The following is a 6,000-nucleotide window of genomic DNA, read 5'->3' on the forward strand; positions in this document are numbered from 1 at the left end:
TATGGTCAATTTCTTTTTCATTTTGATGATATTTCCTTTTGCTAAGCAGAAACTCTTTAGTTTTATGTAGTCCTATTTGTTTATTCTTTCTGTCATTTCCCTTGCCTTAGGATATACATCAGTGAAAATATTGTTACATGGAATATCTGATTTTTTCCTGCCTATCTTTTCCTCTAGGACTTTTATGGTGTCATGGGTGACATTTAAGTCTTTGATCCATCTTGAGTTTATTCTGGTGTGTGGCGTAAGTTGGTGGTCTATTTTAATTTTTATGCATGTCCCTGTCTAGTTCTCCCAACACTATTTGTTGAAGGGGCTCCTCTCACTCCATTTTATGTTCCTTCCCCTTTGTCAAATATTAGTTGACCATATAGGCCTGGGTTTATTTCTGGACTCTCTATTCTGTTCCATTGATCTATATGTCTGTTTTTATGCCAGTACCAGACTGTTTTGATTACAGTGCCTTTGTAGTATAGTTTTATATCAGGCATTGTGATTCCTCCCACCGTGTTCTTCTGTCTCAAGATTGCTTTGGCTATTCAGAGTCTCTTTTTGGTTCCATATAAATTTTTGAAGAATTTGTTCTAGGTCTGTGAAATATGTCACTGGTATTTTAATAGAGATTGAGTTGAATCTATAAATTGCTTTGGGTAGTATGAACATTTTAATGATGTTGATTCTTCCCATCCATGAACATGGTATATGCTTCCATATATTTGTATCTTCCTTAATTTCTTTCTTCAATGTTATATAGTTTTCCAAGTACAGGTTACAATAATAGTAACAGTAGAAGTAATAGTTTGTATTTACTGAATGCCTTTTCTTGCCCCTCACTGTTCTAAGTTCTTCATGTACATTAACTCAACTCATTGAATTTCATTACAACTCAATGAAACATGTTCTGCAATTACTCAAATGAATAGCAAAGAAAGAGATTAGGGAATATTAGCATACAGATGGTAGTAAAAGCCATCTTAATTTCTCCAAGGGAGTAAGACAATTAAGAAAAAAAATCTTTCTCATTTATGTTTATCATCCAAGTTCCAACTGTGTTGGTGTATATTCTAAATTCAACTAATTGTCAGTATTATATTCATTAATGCATTTGAAAATGTTTTGGTTGAATTTTTATAAAACTTGAAATCAGATACATTAATTTTTTATGGATACATTATTCAAAGAGTACATTTTTTACCACCCAAAAAACACTGTTTTCTGTACTTAAAGATGGCACAATGCCTCTCTGCCACTTACTGTTGAAGTGCTCCCACCTATAGACATCTACAGCAATTAACAGTAATGATAACCCAAACTTCCACTTAAAGCTCTCTGCCTTTATTTTTTCTTCTTTTTTGTTTTTCCTCTTCCTTCTTCCTAGGATTTTTGAACTGCAGGGAGAAAATCACTTTTTCAGACATTAGGATGACCTGAAACTCTTTCTCCCAACTCATTTGATCAATGAATGCCCTCAGGAGGGTATTTCAAGACAGGTGGCACTCAGAGGATGGTAGCTGAAGGGCGGTTGCCCTGGGCACGAGAGTGTGGAAGAACTGGAAAGACATGGGTGTTACTGAAGTGAATTGTTGAGTTCTGTGAAGAAACTTGGCAAGTCATTTCTACTCTTGACAATCCCTTTCTCACCTGAGAAACAGAGCTTGGATTGGTGGAGATTCCTACCTGATGGGATAGAGTTCTTTTAATTTCATCCTATCACGTGTGTGTGTGTGTGTGTGTGTGTGTGTGTGTGTGTGTGTGTGTGTGTGTGTATTCCTTCCTCTCTTCTCTACCCTATTGTTCATCTTCCGAGTTATAGAAGTTTGTTTGGAACTCCTGTTTGGCATAACCAAATTGTTTGTTTTAGAGATTATCCTACTTCAGCAATGGGTGTGGTTTTTATCTTTTCTGATCTTTAAAAATGTGATGAATTCAAAATTTGTCTGCTGGCTTCTCCAACACTCTTTGGAAAGCCAAGAAAGTAGCTCTGAAAGTTTGGTTCATAGCATGGAAAATGGAAGCTCAAGCTCTGGGTGTGACTTGTCCAAGCCCATATTACTTGTGAGTGGGAGAGGTTGTCCCAAAACAGGTTTGGCAGTCAAAGATACACATACAAAGGGAATGTTTTCTAATTCTAGTAAAAGAGAATGCAAAAATTTCTCAAATGCTAATTACAACTAATTTGAATCATAGCTTTCAGATGGGATTCCCAGGAAGTTGATGCAGAAAATTTATAGCGAACTGTACATATAATTAAAATTGATAGAGACTAATAATATACACCTGAGAAGTTTGTTGCATTCACTAGATTACTCACCTCTGAAAATAAAAGGTTGTTATTTCTTGAATGTTTTTTTAGTGGAAGAAAAGAATAGAGTGAACTCATGTTATCAAATGTCATGTTACCAAATGTCAGTTAAATTTCCTTTTTCCTTTCATTAGGTAAGTCAGCAGACCTTCTATGGAATACACTAATGTGTCTGAGGATGGTAGGATCAGAAAATGATCCTCCTTCTAAGTGGTAGAATCAGAAAATGATAAAATTGTAAGAAATGTGCATATTGTATCAGTGTATGTGTTTAAATTCTATCTATAAAGCCATTTATTCAGCATTTACTATGTTCTAGCCACTCTGCTAGTGCGTTCTAAAATACAATATGTGTTAACATTATTTAGTCTTTCTTATAACCCTATGAGATCAGTACCATCACTTCCATTTTATAGATAATCTTGAGCTTTGAGAGGTGAAGTAATTGACATGAAAGCAGAGGAAACAGGAATTCTTGACTACTGCATAGTACTACATCATGGAGAATCTATGGCTGAATAGTTTTCCAGGCAATAATTTCAATTCACCGAAATGTACTATTAAAGTAGTAGCTAACATCTCAGGGTTGTTGGTTGTTAGTACACTTCCCCATTCTACTTTCATCATTGGAGGGCGAGGACAGCAAGTTATTTCCTGGTCATTATACCATCAAGGCTTAAACATAGACTACTATTTTATATTTCACCCTTTAAATCATAAAACTCAACTAATTTCCATTGGTAAAGAAGAGGTTGACCACGCCGTATTAGTAGTGTCTGAACTTTAATATTGCTTGAATGTATACACACTCTATTCATTATACCTGCTGCCTAAGTCCCTTCAAAGTAGAGATTGTTTTAGTTTTTTAAACTCAACTTAATAAGTGGCTGAGCTACTTGATAATTCATGAGTATATTCTTAGGTGAATAATAAGTTTCATAAAGCCATTAGAAGAACCAGTCCATTCTCCTGAGCAGGTTTACCATTTTACTTGATATCTTGTTTAAAGTGTCAAATTCTATGCCAACACTTCCTTCCTAAATTATAGAAAGGAAAACTTGAGCTTTACTCTAATGGAATTACCGCATTCAGATTGAAAACTCAAATTACCAAGGCATGTGTTTACTGATGTAATGCAGAGTCATTATGAGAAATTTTATATTTTCAATAAAATTAATGCGAAATACCTGTCACATCTCTTCTTGGACTACATTCAGGGAACACGATAATGAAAGCGTGCCTTCCAAAGATATGTGTCACATCCAGTTTTGGGGGCTTAACAAAGGGCCAAGTTGTAATGGGCAGTTGCCTTTCTTTGGACTGGGTTGTAGATTATTTGATGAACATTTCCAATCAGAACCCTCCCTCCACCCCACCCCCCAGTCTTCTTTTTAGACAATATTCTCTCTGTCCCCTCTGTATGCTTTCTGGATCACCTTAAGGACTGCAGAATAATTTGCCTGCTAGATTAAGCCAAACATAATTAAGAAAGAGAAGCTGCCAAGAAGCAATCAGATCCACTGCATTCCAAAATCAAGTCAGTCTATTCCAAATGCCCGTTGGACCATCCCCATGCAGCCCGCATGGCTATGAGATCCATGTGACTGGATTTTCATTTGGATGCTCCCCAACCCCCGATCCATAGACCTGAATCCACAAGCTCTTCAAATAAAGAAAAGTGGAGCTCAATCATACCTGTTCTCAAATGTGTATTTGGCGCCAAACCTCGCAACTTATACGAAGGAAAGACAATGTCAGCTTTGATCCTAAATGTCCTGTGAGGAGGGAGCCTCCTGGTGCCCAGCACATTCCAGATGGGTCTGCCCCCGGTTGCTCTGTGTCTGATGCAGTGCTATTACTTGGAAACCTTTATTTCTGCTCCTGGCAGCTCTGCTGCAGCCCTGCCCCCAGATACAGCTAAGATTTGCAAATGAGGAAGGATGTCTCAATCTGAAGGTGTAGCAACTGCTGAAAGGAGCTTGGAGTTTAAAAGAAAAAAAAAAAGAAAGAAAGAAAAAAAGTACTTTTATGGCCTAGAAGGAGAGTAGTTAGAAAGAAAAAAATTTTCACTCTTGTAAGTGCCTGAAACCACAAAACCCTAGGACTCAAAGAAAAGCATTACCTAAGTTTAGAATCTTTCCTGATAGAAAGAAGAGCAGGTCTCACCTGTCTTGTCTCCTGTCCCTGAGCCAGCAGTAAGTAGCAACAGAAGCAGGTGAAGGAGCTCTTTCACGCCTGTCCCACCTGTTCACAGTGACAGCTCTCTTATTGCAAAACTCACTTGGAAGAAAGGCATTGAGATGTGCTTTTAACAGGGAGGAGCTACTAGCTCTCACCTGAGTAAGACGTGAGGTGGTATCTACCTGGCATAGATTATTCCATATGCGCCCCTTGAGAGGGAGTGTGGTTAGGTATCAGGGAGGAGGAGCTGATAGGAAGGCTGGAATGGGCCCTCCTGGGCCTGCTGCTCTCCTTTCTCTGCCATGTTGGCTGGAATGAACAGTAGCTGCCAGAGAGCGTTGGACTTTTCTGAAGACACCTGGTTGCCCAGTGACTTGACTCACAGTACACATCCCTTAGGGCAACAAAAGGGAAAGGCCAGAGCACCAGCATGCCAGAGACCCAGAACCTGGCTGCCAGGCTTTCAAATGGGAAGTTCCCGGAGCAGGGGGAGGACTGGTGGACAAGTCTCAAGTCCTAGTTCCTGCCTGGGTCCAGAATCCATTAACAGAAAGTCTGCAGGTGGCAGGAGAGTCTAGGAAAGAAATACATTAGCCCCCTCTGCCTTCCTCCCACCACCACCAGGAACAGCCTCAGCCGCAGCTTGTGTCTTCTTGCCTGAAGGGCACTCACAGCTGTGACTCTCAGGCAGGAACAAAAGAGCCAGCCACAGAGAAAGGAAGTGCAGTCCAACTCTAAGGTGGCCTCCTTCAGGGTTTGTTGCCCCGGACAACTCCGCCTCCCAAGACTGCAGAGTCCCCTCCTCCCTCAACGATGCCCTGTCCCCTCCTTTCACAGTAAAATTGAAATTGTGTTCTTTCCTGGGGTCCCCTCCTCCACCGTCCTCCTTCTTTCCTCCAAGTCTAGGTCAGATTACTGACACCCAGTGTCCAGTGACGATAACAGCAGTTTTTGTCTCCCATGTAGAGCAGGAGGGTGTGTGTATGTGGGGTGCTTTCCTAAACACTACCAGCTTTTTAAACCCACATAACAGAGTTTGCAAGGGGTGTCAGAATCAATCAGTTTAATTATATTCTAAAAGTTCTGATGATGTGATAAAAATACATTCAACTAGTTTTTATTTCATACCTTGTGCTTAGTAACAATTATTGGAATAAATCTGATAGATTCTGTTCCAGCTTTAAGAAAGTTGTTGAGAAAAACATGCTGCATGTCTGTGCTTCTCTAAAAGATGAGTAAAACAAAGCAAAAACAACAAACAGTCCTGTCCAGTTAAAGTTTAAAAACCTGCACATAATTAATTCCCACACTGAAAACAAACAACAGACAGACAAAACCTTCCCTTGAGTGTGAGAAGCTGCAACCAGAAAAGTCACCATTCGTCATTACCAGGATCAAAAAGTAGAGGCAAGGATTAAATCTCAATGGGTGCCTTATTCAGATGCCTGCGATCTGAGAAGACAGTGGGTTATGTACCCTAAAAATCAGTCTTAATATCTCATCTCAAGCTGACAGTT

General features: G+C 39.5%; 1 protein-coding gene across 5 annotated transcripts in view; it reads right to left on the reverse strand.

Moving 5' to 3' along the window:
• The window catches only part of BBOX1 (gamma-butyrobetaine hydroxylase 1), a 56,093-nt gene extending 51,526 nt beyond the window's left edge, over nt 1-4,567 (reverse strand). For 3 of the 5 annotated variants that reach the window (XM_090263121.1, XM_090263113.1, XM_090263143.1), the window contains exon 1: nt 3,998-4,167. The gene's annotated coding sequence lies outside the window, so the exon portion shown is untranslated. Of the gene's footprint in view, nt 1-3,997; nt 4,168-4,468 lie in introns of those variants that run through there. The other 2 variants (XM_090263136.1, XM_090263128.1) reach the window with 1 other exon arrangement.
• Between the last annotated feature and the right edge of the window lie 1,433 nt (nt 4,568-6,000).

Source organism: Furipterus horrens, unplaced genomic scaffold, assembly GCF_987537825.1.
Source record: "Furipterus horrens unplaced genomic scaffold, mFurHor1.1.pri manual_scaffold_2, whole genome shotgun sequence".
Taxonomy (NCBI): Eukaryota; Metazoa; Chordata; class Mammalia; order Chiroptera; family Furipteridae; genus Furipterus; species Furipterus horrens.